Below are 9,274 nucleotides of genomic sequence, written 5' to 3' on the forward strand. Positions count from 1 at the left end.
TCTGTGTTGTTTACACACCAACAACTGTACCATCGAGTCCTGTTGTATAATAAATATGTATATATCTTTTAGATCAGGGCTGTCAAACTCATTCTAGTTCAGGTTCCACATTCAACCCAATATGAGCTCAAATGGACCCAAACTGTACAATAATAACATAACAGCCTATAAATGATAATTCTCTTTTAGTGCAAATAAAAAGAAAATTATATTATTAAAATGTTTATATTTACAAACTATCCTTTCACAAAAAATGTGAATAACCTGAACAACCTGAAATTGTAACAATATTCTGCCTCAGTTTATCATTTCTACATGTGCATTACAAATCAGATCTACAAAGGCACAAAACATTTACTAACAGGCAGAATATTGGTCAAATACCGTGAATAGGACTTGCATGTGCTCAAACATTTTAGCTCGTCTAGATCATTCTGTGTCCATGTTCATCTTATTTTTAGTTCTCTCTAGTGACTTTTATCCTGTGTGATAGTCAGTTCACTTTCTGTCTAGTTGTAGACAGAGCCCCTCATTTCACTGACAAAAACATCCATTATCAGATTTTTTTACAAACACTGCATCTCATATATATACACACACACACACACACACACACACACACACACACACACACACACACACACACACACACACACACACACATATTTACAGAAAAAAATACAACTATAAATGAACTATACAAACCGCTGAACATTTGAAAAAAGGCAGAAAAAAAAAAAGTGAAACTCAAAAACACACTAAAACACTCTCGTAGAACAGGCCAAAACAGCACTATCACTATTATATACAATTATTTACAAGAATTCAGGCTAAAACCTCACTAAACTACTGATTAAATTAATAAAAATCTTCCATGTCTCTCTCACCGACTGCACTCTGCTGCTCTCTGCTCCACCCACTTCCCCCCCGTCCCCCAATGCGGACATCTTGAATACCGTAAAATACAAAAGGTGTCACCGGTGACACACATGGACTTAAAAGGGTTAAATCATTTTCAGATGAATGTTTGTGAGATTTCTTCACTTTCTGACTTGTCATCTACATACATACCGTCTGTTCGGCTGAAAACTTGACTTGACTTAAACAAAGCCTGTGCTGGCAGAGGGGTGGAGAATGGCATTGTGGGAGAAGACTTACGGTCTACAGCCTTCACCAACATGGCGAGGCGGTCGGCAACCACAGATTTTCAAAACGTTGCAAAAATCCCCTATAAAAGTCTAATTTAATTGTGTCAAATGTTTGTGTCGGCGTTCCCTTCGGGGACAGATCGTTCCAGTTCCCAGCGTCCAATGGTGAAATGAAAGACACAATATTTACCCGAGTCCTGACACATAATTAGTCACATAAAGACGTTCTGTTTCTTTATCCAAATGGGCGACATGTGAGCGTCAGGGTCTGGGTTCTACAGCCCACACAGTTTCCTCCAGTAGATGTGAACATATGTCATTATTTTACTGTTTCTGGGTTCATGTCTTTGTATTTGGGCTCATTTTTGTCTCTTTTTTTTTTTTTAATCTTGTTCTGTGATGGATTCACTGATGGATTGTCTTTTCTGTGTTATCAGTCTTAATGTTGTAAAAAAAATAATGGATAATTACTATTACTACTACTATTATAAATACTTTAATTTTACTTTGCTCATATATTTTATTACCTTGTATATATCCTTATATGTTGTGATGAACTGGAGACATGTCCTGGGTGTACCCCGCCTTCACCAATAAGTAGCTGGGATAGGCTCCAGTGACCCCCGTGACCCTAGTGGGGATAAAACGGGTTCAGAAGATGAATGAAAGTTGTATAGATTTCTTCTTTGGCCTTTTGTATATTTCTTTCCAGTTTGGTATATTGTATTATTATTAATATTATCTATCTATCTATCTATCTATCTATCTATCTATCTATCTATCTATCTATCTATCTATCTATCTATCTATCTATCTATCTATCTATCTATCTATCTATCTATCTATCTATCTATCTATCTATCTATCTATCTATCTATCTATCTATCCCTTTTGTTCATTGTGCTACTTATTTATGTCTATTTTTGTCCATTTTATTGCCTATTTTGTTAAGTTTTTATCAATTGTCTCCTTTTGTTCATTTTTCACAAATTCTGCAGCTTATTTTTTCACTTTATTCAATTCGATACTTACATTCGTACATTTCTTCCATTTATTTTGTTAACTTTTTTAATCCAATTGAAATATATGACTTTTGAGTTTTACAAAATGTTCCCTTTTTTCTTAATTTGTCCCCCCCCCTTAATTTTACAGATTTGACCCCAGAACAATTTTTTCTCAAATATACAACTTCATAATAATCACAACATTCTCAAAGTATAATTTTATAACTTATTTACTTGTAAATTTGTGATGTTTAAATTATCCTACCATTATCATTATAATTATTATTAATAGCTGATTTTCATTGTTCCTACAACAGTGACAATAAAGATTTATTTAATTCTATTCTAATTAATTTCAAATCCATTAAAACTAAAACCTGTTCTGATCATGTAAGGAGTAAAAAGCACAGATAATTTTGTTCAAATGTTGGAAGTGAAAGTAAAAACAGATATTGGAGACTATAATGAAGTATAGTGATGCAGTATTTGGGACAAAAAACAGCAGTGATGAGGACCTGAATCCATCAGACTTTTTCTCTTCATTGATCACTCCTCGGTGACAACTCATCGATTGGACTGATTGATTTGTTAGCGCTGCCGTTAGCGTCCTGACCGCCGCCGCCGTGTTAATGAGCTGTTTTGCTGAACAGAGGTAGCCTTCCTTATCAACACATGCTCACATTCAGCCGTCGTCTTCAGCGTATGCGTCCCAGCTGACGGGATCCTCTTGCCCAATCAGAGCGTCCCATTGCCTCGGCCCGCCGTCTGTCAGAGCTATGTTAATGGAGCGCTCTGATTTACAACCTGCTTCTTTCCAAATCTAAATTTACAGCCCACAGCCTTGTTGAATTAGTCATTTCTGGGAAGTAGGAAGGATCTTCATTATGGTGTTTATTGTGGCTTTAGTGCTTTTTTCACAGGGTAACGGCAGTTCAACATCTATCTAAACATCAACCAAAACCAGAGTTGAGTAGAAGGTAGAGATGAAGGACATATATACCATATAAACCACATAAACTGTACCTGTTACTGCCTTTTATCGTTGGTACGACATGTTGTAAAACTGTATTATCCGTCTTTATATTCTTACTGTTAACAACTACTCTTTTTTAAAATACATAATTGTAAATACTGTAAATAATATTCTCGTTTAGCACCATTATGGCTTATTATGTAACTTTTAAACTTTGTAACTTGTTTCTTTGTTTTGTTACCTCCGCCAGGAGGTATTGTGATCACTTTGCTTTGTGTGTTTGCGTGTGCGTTTGTTTGTTTGCATGTTTGTTTGTTTATTAGCAAGATAATTCAAAAAGTTATGGACGGATTTTCATGAAATTTTCAGGAAATGTTGATACTGGCACAAGGAAGAAATTATTAAATTTAGGTGGTGGTGGGGGCGGGGGGTGCAGATCTGTCTTGGTGGTGGTCTGCGCTGAGTGCTTTTCTTGTTTGGTTTTGTTTTGATGTTCTGCTGCTGCCTCTTGGCCAGGTCGTCATTGTAAACCTACCTGGTTTAACCCTTGAACCCCTAACGTGTCTGCGGTGATTGTTTACATTCATAAAAATTCAACCGTTTGCTCAATAGAAAAAAGTTCACAACGTGCCGATAGAATAGACCTTGTTCTTTCCATTGATATCTGAACATGCTCAGTGCACCCCCTGCTATCTGTGTAATGGGGAGTAAAACACAAGGCAGTGAGTGAGACCGGCTTGCTTAACAGTTTGGACTTTTTTTTTTTTTTTACACTGTTTTCCTTGTTGTTTTTTGTTTTTACTGTTATTTACAGTGTTGTTGTTTTCCTTTATTTTTTACTGTGTTTTTACTGAGTTTTGAATGTGTAACTGTGTTCTGGAGTTCAACCCGGTGTCAAAAAGCAGGACAAAACAGCTGTTCTTCACTTGAACCAAAAGAGGGGGTTTCAGCCCTTAAGAATCGAATCGAATCGAATCGAATCGAATAGATCTTTATTGTCACTGCTACAGGAGCAATGAGCAGTTTAATTTTTAATCAGTTTAAATTGGACCATTGTTCTATTTCTGGATGGTTTAGATTTCACAACTAGTGTGTCCATCCACTGTCATTGACTCAACTCCATGGGTTTTACTGGTGAATCAATGTTGTAGAAGATGACAGTGTCTCCACGGTAACTACAGAGCCTCTGAACGTCCAAATGGGTCACATCTGATGACCATGAAAAGATGACTAACTGTATTTTACACCAATTATTTACATGTATTAATAGGATTAGTGGATCAACAGGTATTAAACAGTTACATCAGTAGATGTTTGGGTGTTTAAAGGTTAAATCTCGTGTTTTTTTCCTGGAGTCGAAGCTCGTTCAGAAAACTCAGACTTTATAGTTTTTGTTTGTGATCAAACAGAAACACAAATGTCTTGAATGAAAATCTGATGATGGATTTAATCATGAATTTAAAACAGAATCCGGTTTGTTTGTGTCTGTACAGAGGTTTAGTTCTTCCTCTGTAGTTAAATCATCACAGTGGTCGTAGCGCCCCCTACAGGCAGCTCGGTCAGTTTAATGAACCCAAACCTCAGATGAAGACGATACAACATCTGAGTTTTATTAAGAGACAAAGGTTAAACTGACTCTAAAAAACAGAAAACATCTACGTCTACATCTTTAATTAATGACCCTGTGATGAAACTAAACCAGGACTCAGCCCTCTGCTGTAAAGGTTGGATTGCTTCCATGGTGACGTACATCCTAACATTAGTTTTACTGCTGGACCGACAGTACTTGTACTTTTACAAGTATTTTTACATTGTCGTCTTGGTATTTTTAATTTTACCTCCCTGTGCCAGTGCTTTTTTCTGGTCATTTCAATAACAAACTGTTTTTCGTTATTTAAACATATTAGTTTCTTCTTCTTCTTTCTTTTGATCCAACCACCGTGCATTGATTTAATCACATTTGCCTTCTTGCATAACCATCTGAACAGGAAACACAGACTACAATGAAACTGCAATGAAACTATCGACTCGCTGCATGCACAAACCTTAGAAATATTAGATAAATATTTGACCAAAACCTAAGACATGAAGCCAAATAGAATCTGTTAAGAATATTGTAAACACTTTTGCTAGTGCTGTGTGTAATGTTTGTTTGTTGTTGTTAATTTAGTTTTCTTTTTGCTAATTATAATTATTATTATCATTATTATAATTACCTACATACTAATATTACTTTTAATCATATTACTTAATATTGACTCAGTTTACTTAATTACTTACTTATATGCCATTGTTACAATTATTGTTACTATTGTGACTTATTATTACTTCTGTGTGTGTGTATAAACAAAGATAATAACAATAATAATAACTATATAGCTACTTATTGCATATTTATTATTATTATTACTAATTTATTTACTTCCATTAGTTCTTTCTAATGTGCAGTAGCCTGTTTTCACTACTGTTTTTATAGTTATTATTATTACCATTTCCTTTTACTTTTTGTCTTGTAATTCTTACACGTGTTCATTCAATATCAATAAAGTTCTATCTAACCTAATTTAATCTAAACGTGTGTGAAACATTCAACTAAATGATGGTAAAATAAGAGTAAAGGAGCTGATGGAGACTGAAAATGCAAACACTTCAAAATATCGACTCATGTCAAAGTTTTAAACAATGAGACAAAACTGTCTCAAACTACAACAAATGTGTGAAACTGAATCATTTCCAGTTTTGATCTGATCTGTCAATGACTCCTGTTGGATTAGTTCATTTAGTTCACTTAGTTGGTTTTTTTTAGTTTATTGTGTGACTCTTTCTGAATCTGTGTCAACGTGTGTGTATTTTTGTCAAACACTCAGTTTAAGTTAATTTTAATGTAATGTCACTCTTTTTGGTTTGTTTTAATATTTTTTCTTGTGAATGAGGAATGATGATGAAACAGGAACCCAATATCCAATGTAAATGTGTTAAGTAAATCAATTTATCTAATTAATTTTCTTCAGCTCTGACAATGGAAAAAATAAGAAATGTACACAAATGAATGAATAAATAAATAAACAAACAAATAATTGACTCAGTAGAGTATAATGCAATTTTGAGAAAATAACTAAACATTCCCAAGATTAGCTATAATTTAAATAATTAAAAGACTGTGATAATTTTAATAATGTAATTTAATATCACTTAAATGTCACAAATTTACAAGTAAACAAAATATAATATTGTACACTGAGATTATTATGAAATCGTAAATCTGAGAAAAAAAAATCTGAAATTTGGGGTCAAAACTGTAGATACAAAAAAACAAAAACACAAATTAATAAGAAAAAGGGAATATTTTGGGGAAAATACAAAGTCATATATTTGCGATAACATGTGCACATTTCATGAAATTACCCTTAAAAACTGTAAACTATTTGAGGTTAAAAATACAGATAAAGTCTTGGTTTAGTTCTGTATCCTGCATGTGTTCATTCATTTGTTTATGTGTTCATGTACGATCTACAGCGGTTGGTTCATTGTATTTATTTTCATTTATTATGTCGTAAACTGTAAATGTTCACGTCGGTCTCAGCTTGGGTTTGTGGTGGACTGAGGTGAAGATGGAAACATTTCTGTCGTCAACAAAACTGAAGCTGAGTGGATAAAAACACCCTAAGATTCACTTTATCGTCTATAGACATAAAAGCACATACTATAATACAACCATAGATCTGACATCACAGGAAACAGAAAAAAAATAATAATAAAAAAAGAAACATCGAGTTTTAAAGTTGGACGCAGTTCAATGATCATAATTATACTGATGAAAACATGACGACCGTTATTTTAAACACACCCTGACGTATTTGAACATTTGAACAGTGAATTCACTTCAATGTCCAGTATTTGACTCATTTATGTGTAGTTTAAACTGTATTTTCAAAACACTGTATTTCTAAGTTTTACTTTACTGTAGTGTTTTTCCAGTGCTGCATTTTTAATTTAACTGTAACACAGTATTTTACTAGTGCAGTATTAGTAAAGTACTATTTTCCTGGGGCAGTATTTCTACTTTTACAGTAGTGTCTGGTTTTACTGTTGAATAATTGGTCTGCTGTCATTCAGGTGCTCAGGTTCACTCACAGTCTGTCCTGTGTCTGCTGTTCAGGTCAGAGGACTGTTGTGTGTCCATCGTGTATTTGTTGTGTGTCTGTTGTTCAAGTTTAAGGCCTGTTTTGTGCCTGTTGTGTGTCTGTTGTGTGTCCGTTGTTCAGGTCTAAGGTCTGTTGTGTGTCCGTTGTGTGTCCATTGTGTCTGTTGCATATCTGTTGCATCTGTTGTGTGTCTGTTGTTCAGGTTTAAGGTCTGTTGTGTGTCCGTTGTGTCTGTTGTGTGTCTATTGTTCAGGTCTAAGGTCTGTTGTGTGTCTGTTTTGTATCTGTTGTGTGTCTGTTGTTCAGGTTTAAGGTCTATTGTGTGTCCGTTGTGTCTGTTGTGTGTCCATTGTTCAGGTTTAAGGTCTGTCGTGTATCCGTTGTGTCTGTTGTGTGTCCGTTGTTCAGGTTTAAGGTCTGTTGTGTGTCCGTTGTGTGTGTTGTGTGTGTGTTGTGTGTCTGTTATGTCCATCCAGCCTTTCTAAACTCTGCTGTAGCCCATCATCGATTCCTCTCTTTTCCATCTGTCTCCTCTCTCCGAGTTCTGCTTCCAATTTCGCCGCCAAAGCAGAGAGAATGTGATTTAAAGTGTGAAGAAGAAGAGGAGTAAAGTCTGCATCGGTGCAGCACGTGGTCCCAGGAGTCTGGTTCTCGGTGTGGTCAGAGAACACACAGGAAGTGGGTAAAGCGTCCGGGGGGATTCTAAACTCACAGAACAAGCTGCTGCTTCCCCTGATACTAAACCATGTGGATCCACAGAGGACGGAGCCGGACCAGAGGGAGATCTGGAACAGCTTCACCAGGGAACCACTGCTACTGTTAAACATGAACAGAACTCCACTGACAGAAGAAACAGCTGAAGACCAAACTACATCCACTGCATACTCCTACTGCACTACATCTACCTGAGCAGGCACTGACCCCGTTTACATCCACACTAATACTCTGACCAGTATCTGATTATTATTGATCATGTAAACAGTATAATCTGATCTCTTTTATCAGATAACAGCAGTAATCTGATTATAATAAATCAGATTAACACACCTGGATTTGTCCCTAATACTCCCATGTCTTCATGCATGTATACAGGTTAATCTGATTTATTTACTTCTGTTAGATCTGAACATGTTTTTAAAAAGAATTACAATAACAGGAAGTTGGATTCTATGTCACTACGTATGTAAAAAATCTGAAATAAATCCAATAATGGACTGAAATGTCTAAACCAGGGTTTATGTATTATCCTATTTCTGAAGTGCATGTAAATGCATCACGTTTGATTATTACAATTATCTGAATATAACAGTTAGTCAGATTTTTATAATCAAGTAAACAGACTCACTTGAATAATCTGATAACTCTAGAAATCAGACTGATCAGAGTTTTAGTGTGAATGTAAACAGGCTCAGAGTCATATTTATGCAGTGTTCTTTAACCCTGTGGTATTGGTCTTATTCTGTCTTTTAGAGAACGTGTTGCTGCAGTGTTGGATGTCTCTACAGATGGACTGTATTGTTTGTAGGATGTTCTGGTGGTCCTGCTCCATAAGGACAGCCCTGTGTCTTGTCTGGTGTAATAAATGTTAATGGGACATCACAGGGACATTATGGAGTCATGCTACACTGAGTCTTCATTTCCAGACACATATGAGCTGAACTAAAGGCCAACCGCTCCCCAGCCCTGTGTGCTGACCTGTGATGGCCCATCCATTCCCATTAATTGGATCCTTTAACGAGCATCCACTGACAATAATGTGTGAGCTTCAGAGGGAGGGGGGGCAGTGTGTTGGGGTGGGGCCTCTGTGGAGGGCTGCTCCTCTGGCCCCACATTCTCCAGGGGCCCCAAGAGGGACCCCCACAAAAGGAGACCCACCCCCCCATCCCCTCATCCTTCTCTGGGGAGGAGGAGCTCATTCACATGGTAAAATGTTTATCAGAGCTGCTGCTGCTGCACACAAACATGTGTCACAACACTTTACACAGTTACACAAATGACCTGAAC

The sequence above is a fragment of the Sphaeramia orbicularis genome, chromosome 21 (assembly GCF_902148855.1).
Source record: "Sphaeramia orbicularis chromosome 21, fSphaOr1.1, whole genome shotgun sequence".
NCBI lineage: Eukaryota > Metazoa > Chordata > Actinopteri > Kurtiformes > Apogonidae > Sphaeramia > Sphaeramia orbicularis.